Below are 6,024 nucleotides of genomic sequence, written 5' to 3'. Positions count from 1 at the left end.
TTCACCAACACATGAGTAAAATCCAAATTTGCTCAAAACCCTAACTTCCCAACTTTTTAAGTTTTACATTTCTACCAACAAATCAAGTTCTAACCATGGAATTCATATCATGGGCAGCCTAAATACCAAATTTATTCAAGGAAAACAATCAAAATCGTACCCTTCACATAGCTGCCGAAAATGGGGGTTTACATAATCTTCAATTTCATTTAAGTTTCTCTCATTTTCTAGCTCAATTTTTGTCTCTAAACATGCATTTCAAAAAGAAAGCAAGGATTGGTCACTAACCTCTTTGGAACTAAGTTTGGGTCTTGCAAAACTTTAGTTTTTCTTCTAAAGGTTGCTGCCCAAAGCTTCCTCAAGGTGTGGGGTGAATTTTTTGTGAAGACAACTAGGGCTTTTATGGTGAGAAAGGGTGGGGATTCAAGCTTGATCAAGCTTTCATGGAGGTTTTTCTCTCCTCACTCTCTCAAGCAATTCGACTGGTTGAAGAAGAAATGGCTGTTGAACTTTTCTTTTTTGTTTTTATCTTATTTTGTGTCCATTTTAACCCTTAAGTAATTTTGTTAAGTTGTGATTGGTGGAGAGCTCATTAATGACATCATGTGATGTCATAATTTCACTTTTCTTTCATTTTCTTTTCTTTTCTTTTCTTACGCATCAACATGTCATCTGTAGGTGTATAAGGTGTAGAAGAACATGCATCACCACAGTTTCAAGTGTCGAACTACGAGTGGGTCTGATTCTTCCTCAGGATAATGAGGGGGATACGTAGGTAGTTTAGGACTGCGGTCCTAAATACGAATCCACAACATTTCAAATCACATAGTTGCCATTGTCATGAGACCGTAGCTAGTCTCATGACACAGAGTATATCGACAGAGCAAGATGCACTCAATTTTCACATGACACAGTTATCACTGTTATGATACCGTAGCTAGTCTCATGACGCAGAGTGTATCGACAGAGCAAGATACACTCATTTTTCACATGACACAATTATTACTGTTATGAGACCGTAGCTAGTCTCACAACATAGAGTATGTCGACCGAGTAAGATATACTTGATCCTCATAGCCAATGTTTCATAGTTATTAGAAATTTGAGTTTCACTTTGACGAAACTTGAGCAATGCTTTCGCATTGATTTCAATTTTCGCCAAAGTGGGGGGCAAACTGTAGACCCTTATTTTGTGATGAGTATGTGCATTGAGGCCGTGGGAAACCCGATGATGAAAAATTATATGACTGTAAGATATAATTGGAGGCATGGAGCTGAATTATTAATTCCGTGGCATGATCTTGAAAAAATAAAAATAATAATAAAGTTTTGGGGAAATTAATTTAATTAAATTTAAATAAAATTTTGTTTTGTTTAAATTTAATATGGGTAGTTCTTAAATGGATCTAATTAAGTTTAATTTGGCTCTATGGGCCTAAGAAAGCCTACTTAGGAATTTTAAATGGGACCCATTTAATTATTTTCTAAAAATTAAAATAACAAAATATCTCTCTCCTCCTTGGCCCCACTCTCTTCCTCACTCCCTATTTGTGTCACCCCCTTTCCCTCTCTTTCTATTGGTTGGAACACCTCACCCATATTCCAGTCTCATCCAAATTCATCAATCCTAGTCATTTAAGTTTTCTGAACCTTATCACACTAAGACTTCAAACCCTACTACACCTCTCCCTCACTCCCTATTGGTGCCTTTCCTTTTCCTTGTCTTCCCATTGGTTGAAACACCTCATCCATATTTCAGTCTCACCCAAATTCTGCAATCTTAGTTGTTTAAGTTATCTGAACTTTATCACGCTAGGACTCCAAACCCTATCACACCTCTCACCCAAAACCCTATAAATACCCCACTGATAAAATAAAAAAAAATAAAAAAAAATAAAAAAAGGAGGATGGGAGGAAAGAGGAAGAGAAAATTCAGAGCTATAAGAAATTTAGAGATATTCAATACTCTTTGAGTTCTTATTTTTTTCTTTTTTTCAAGAAGATTCTCATACAAGATTTCAGGAAGGTCAGTTTTTATTTTCTTTTCAAGATCTATGCCACACAATATTTTAATTCTATGCTCCTTGTCTTCAATTTATTTTATATGTTCATATTGATCATGTAATCATGTTTAATTTGAGGGGATACACAACTCTGCATATATTTAGTTTCTGTCTCTCGTATTTTTATTATTTTCTTTATTTTCTGAATCTGTAAAATATTTTTAATAATTATGTTCATATTCTACACGAAATTCCATTAATTTTAGGCTCAAGAATCACTAAAAAAGCTTTAATATTTTGTAAGTTATGGATGTTTGAAGTTAGGGTTCCTGTAAAATCTGATTTGCAGGATATCTGACTTGTGGAGCCCATATCTCCTTGTTCCTTAATATTTTGGTGCAAATCTAGTGTCTAAAATTAACTTCAGAATCTTATGAATCTTTTCCAATTGGCTTTGCATTCATATCTGTTGTGGTTAATGAGTTATGAATTTTACAAAAAAATAGTACGATTCTGTCACTTAGAAAATTTACGATTTATGTAGACCATTCGGCTAGGGTTTTGTTTGATTTATAAATTTTATGATCTTTTATGATATGTAGGCTGTCTTCTGTAATTTTTTTATGATTTTTAGGCATGTATAACTATTTTTAAAAAATCGGATTTCTTACTACCGTTAATCTGCCAGAATTTAGAAATTGTATATTTATGCATGTTCTTGTATTTTCTTAGGTTTTAATTGATATTTGATCTATTTTTCTGTGTTCTTTTAATTCAAGAAGTGTTATGAAGCGTTTGGATCACGTTAGAAGACTTAGACTATTAGATAGTTGTAACTAATTAGGAGTCTTAACCCTTTAGGAGACTAGAGTTAGAATCCAATGTAAATTGTTATTAATATTTTCTTTATTTCTTTTATTTTCTTTAGTTTCTTTATTTTTTATTACAAACAAAATTGGTAAGTAGCCCTAAGGTAAGTACCAAAGAGGGCATTTGCGTGGAGCTTATATGGAGCTAAACGGGAGTAAGCCAGAGATATCATTGCCATACTAGAAGAGAAGACCCTTTTTTAAGGGTAGCTTGCCCCAATGGCAACTGCATTTACCAACAGGTAAGTAGCTCTAAACTTCTCGAATAACCATTGGCATGAAATTGTAGTAATAATAGAACTTTTCTTTAGTAAATTAAAATTAACTTTATTTTTAATTTAACTAACTTTTGCATGTAATTAATTTAAATAAATACTTTGTAAATTAAAATTAATCTTGTTTGTAAATTAAACTAACATTGGCATGTAAATAAATTTAATTTAATACTTTGTAATTATAAAATAAATTTGCATGTTAGAAATCTTTATTAGGTTGTGATTGTTTGGGCCTTATGTGATATTAGAATAAATTACACATGTATATAATTAACTTAGTTTAATTATTCTTAGGGTAACTTGGTGAAAATTAATTAATTATGTTAAATAAAAACGTAGGGTTATTTGAAATTGAATTTGTTTGTAAATTAAATTCTCAATAATAAATTAATTTTAGTCATCTGGTAAATATCATTTAAATAATTAGCAACCCCATAGATAGGAATTACTTGTGCATGAAAATTGTGTGTAAACAACAATCCTTTTGTGAATTACTTGCGTGTGTAGGATTAGAATTGCATTTTTAGGATAAAGTTTAATAAAGGAATAATAAACAAGACTTCTAGAAACATTAGTAGAGGACTGGCACTCGAATTAACGAGGTTAGACCAGGCGTAAGGGGTGCCTAACACCTTCCCCTTACGTACCCACTATCCCGAACCTAGACATTGGGCTATAGTAATGACGGTTGTGGAAACTCTGCAAGGAGTAAGTTGCCATCCATGACCCTCGGAAGAAACACTGAATATGTCCCGGTTATTACTCGGGTGGCGACTCCTGTCTATCTATGCCTTCGTGGCATAAATCCTTAGTACCGTGGTAGTGCTATGGGAAGACGGTACTTACCAGTGGTTTGATTCTATTAGGATTGTATGAAGTTCATGTCTAGGAAATGCTATCTAAGGAGGTGGTACTTAAGTGAGACCATTGTAACTCCACCATCTTTCCTGGGCATTACCTGGTGCATTTTATATAATTTTAATGGATGATATTTCACCTCACGCCCCCTCCCTACACAAGGCGAGCTTTAAGTCTATCAATCTGGTTATCAGGGCCCACCTTGACTGTATAAACCCATCGACAGCCAACAGTAGATTTTCCCTTTGGTAGTGGCACCAAATCCCAAGTGCCATTATTATGGAGAGCAGTCATCTCTTCAACCATTGCATTACGCCATCCTGGATGTTCCAAAGCTTCTCTAACAGTCTTAGGTACGAATACATTAGACAAAGTGGTGACAAAAGCATAGTATGAAGGAGACAAACGATGATAACTCACAAAATTATAAATAGGATGAGGATTTTGAGATGAGCGAATACCTTTTCGAATAGCAATGGGAGGAGTAGCATCATCTGTTAAAGGCGAGACCAGAATAGGTGAAGATGAAGGAGGGCGAGAGTCACCAGGAGCCGGTATTGTACCTATATCAAGCAAAGGAGCATCAATGGTGTTAGTGGGAGGATGAGGACGATGTGAGTAGACGTGTAGAGATGGTGGACTAATTGGTGGTGGAAGAAGAGTAGGAACTAGCAAGGCAGTGGGGAAAAAAACCTTGGATGCGGTATTGGAGGAAAAATAGGGAGATGTTTCAAAAAAGGTTACATCAGCTAACACAAAGTATTTATTTATAAGTGGATTGTAGCATTTGTAACCTTTTTGAAGTCTAGAATATCCCAAAAAGACGCATTTTATTGATTTGGGTTGAAGTTTGTCTTTGCCAGGAGTGTGATCATGAACAAAACAAATACAACCAAATACACGTAGGGACAACTGATGGGCATCTTGGTCGGGAAACAAAATGGAATGAGGACTCTGATTCTGCAAAACAGAAGAAGGCATTCGGTTAATTAAGTAACAAGTAGTAAGAATAGCATCTCCCCAAAAACGAAGAGGAACATTATGATGAATGAGTAAATTGTGGGCAGTCTCAACTAGATAGCGATTCTTTCGTTTGGCAATCCCATTTTGTTGAGGGGTATAAGCACATGAAGTTTGGTGAGTAATAACCTGAGAAGATAAGAAATGAGTAAAGGGAGTAAACAAATATTCTTTTGCATTGTCACTACGAAGTATTTTAATAGAAACACCAAATTGATTACGTATTTCAGTAGAGAATTTTTGAAATATAGAGAATAATTCAGAACGAGTCTTCATTAAAAATAACCAAGTGCAACGAGAATAATCATCAACAAAAGTAACAAAATGATAAAATCCCAAAGTTGTACTGACACAACTTGGACCCCAAATGTCTGAATGGACAATTTCAAACATGGACTTAGCCCTATTATTGACTCGCTTGGAAAAGGAAACACGACTTTATTTTCCAAGTTGACAGGACTCACATTCAAAAGAAGATAAACTAGAAAGACTATGAACTAATTTTTGCAATTTGGCAAGACACGGATGACCCAGATGATTGTGAAGAAGATCAGCAAAAGTGGTAGAGGCAAGAGCAACTGGAGAATTTGAAGTAGAAAGATGGCACAACCCTTGTGACTCACATCCTACTCCAATCATCTTCCCCGTACTCCGGTCCTGCACAACAAGAGAGTCAGTTGTAAAGGTGAGAGAACAATTGAGATTTTTAATCAATTTATTAATGGAGATTAAATTATATAAGCATTCTGGAGTGAACAAAACTGTAGTTAAAGGAATAGATGGAAAGATTTTTACTTCTCCTATGCCCTTAACTATAGTTTGTGAACCATTAGCCAAAGTAACTTTAAACAAAACCGGAGGAGAAACTAGAGATGAGAAAAGACTTTTGTTACCAGATATATGATCAGAAGCACCAGAGTCTAAGATCCATGGACCAGTGAGCGAAGATTGTGTTAAACAAGCAAAGGAATTACCAGAATGAGCACTGCTAGAAGATTG

This window comes from Hevea brasiliensis, chromosome 13 (assembly GCF_030052815.1).
Source record: "Hevea brasiliensis isolate MT/VB/25A 57/8 chromosome 13, ASM3005281v1, whole genome shotgun sequence".
Classification (NCBI taxonomy): domain Eukaryota; kingdom Viridiplantae; phylum Streptophyta; class Magnoliopsida; order Malpighiales; family Euphorbiaceae; genus Hevea; species Hevea brasiliensis.
Note: the sequence above shows the minus strand (reverse complement) of the source record.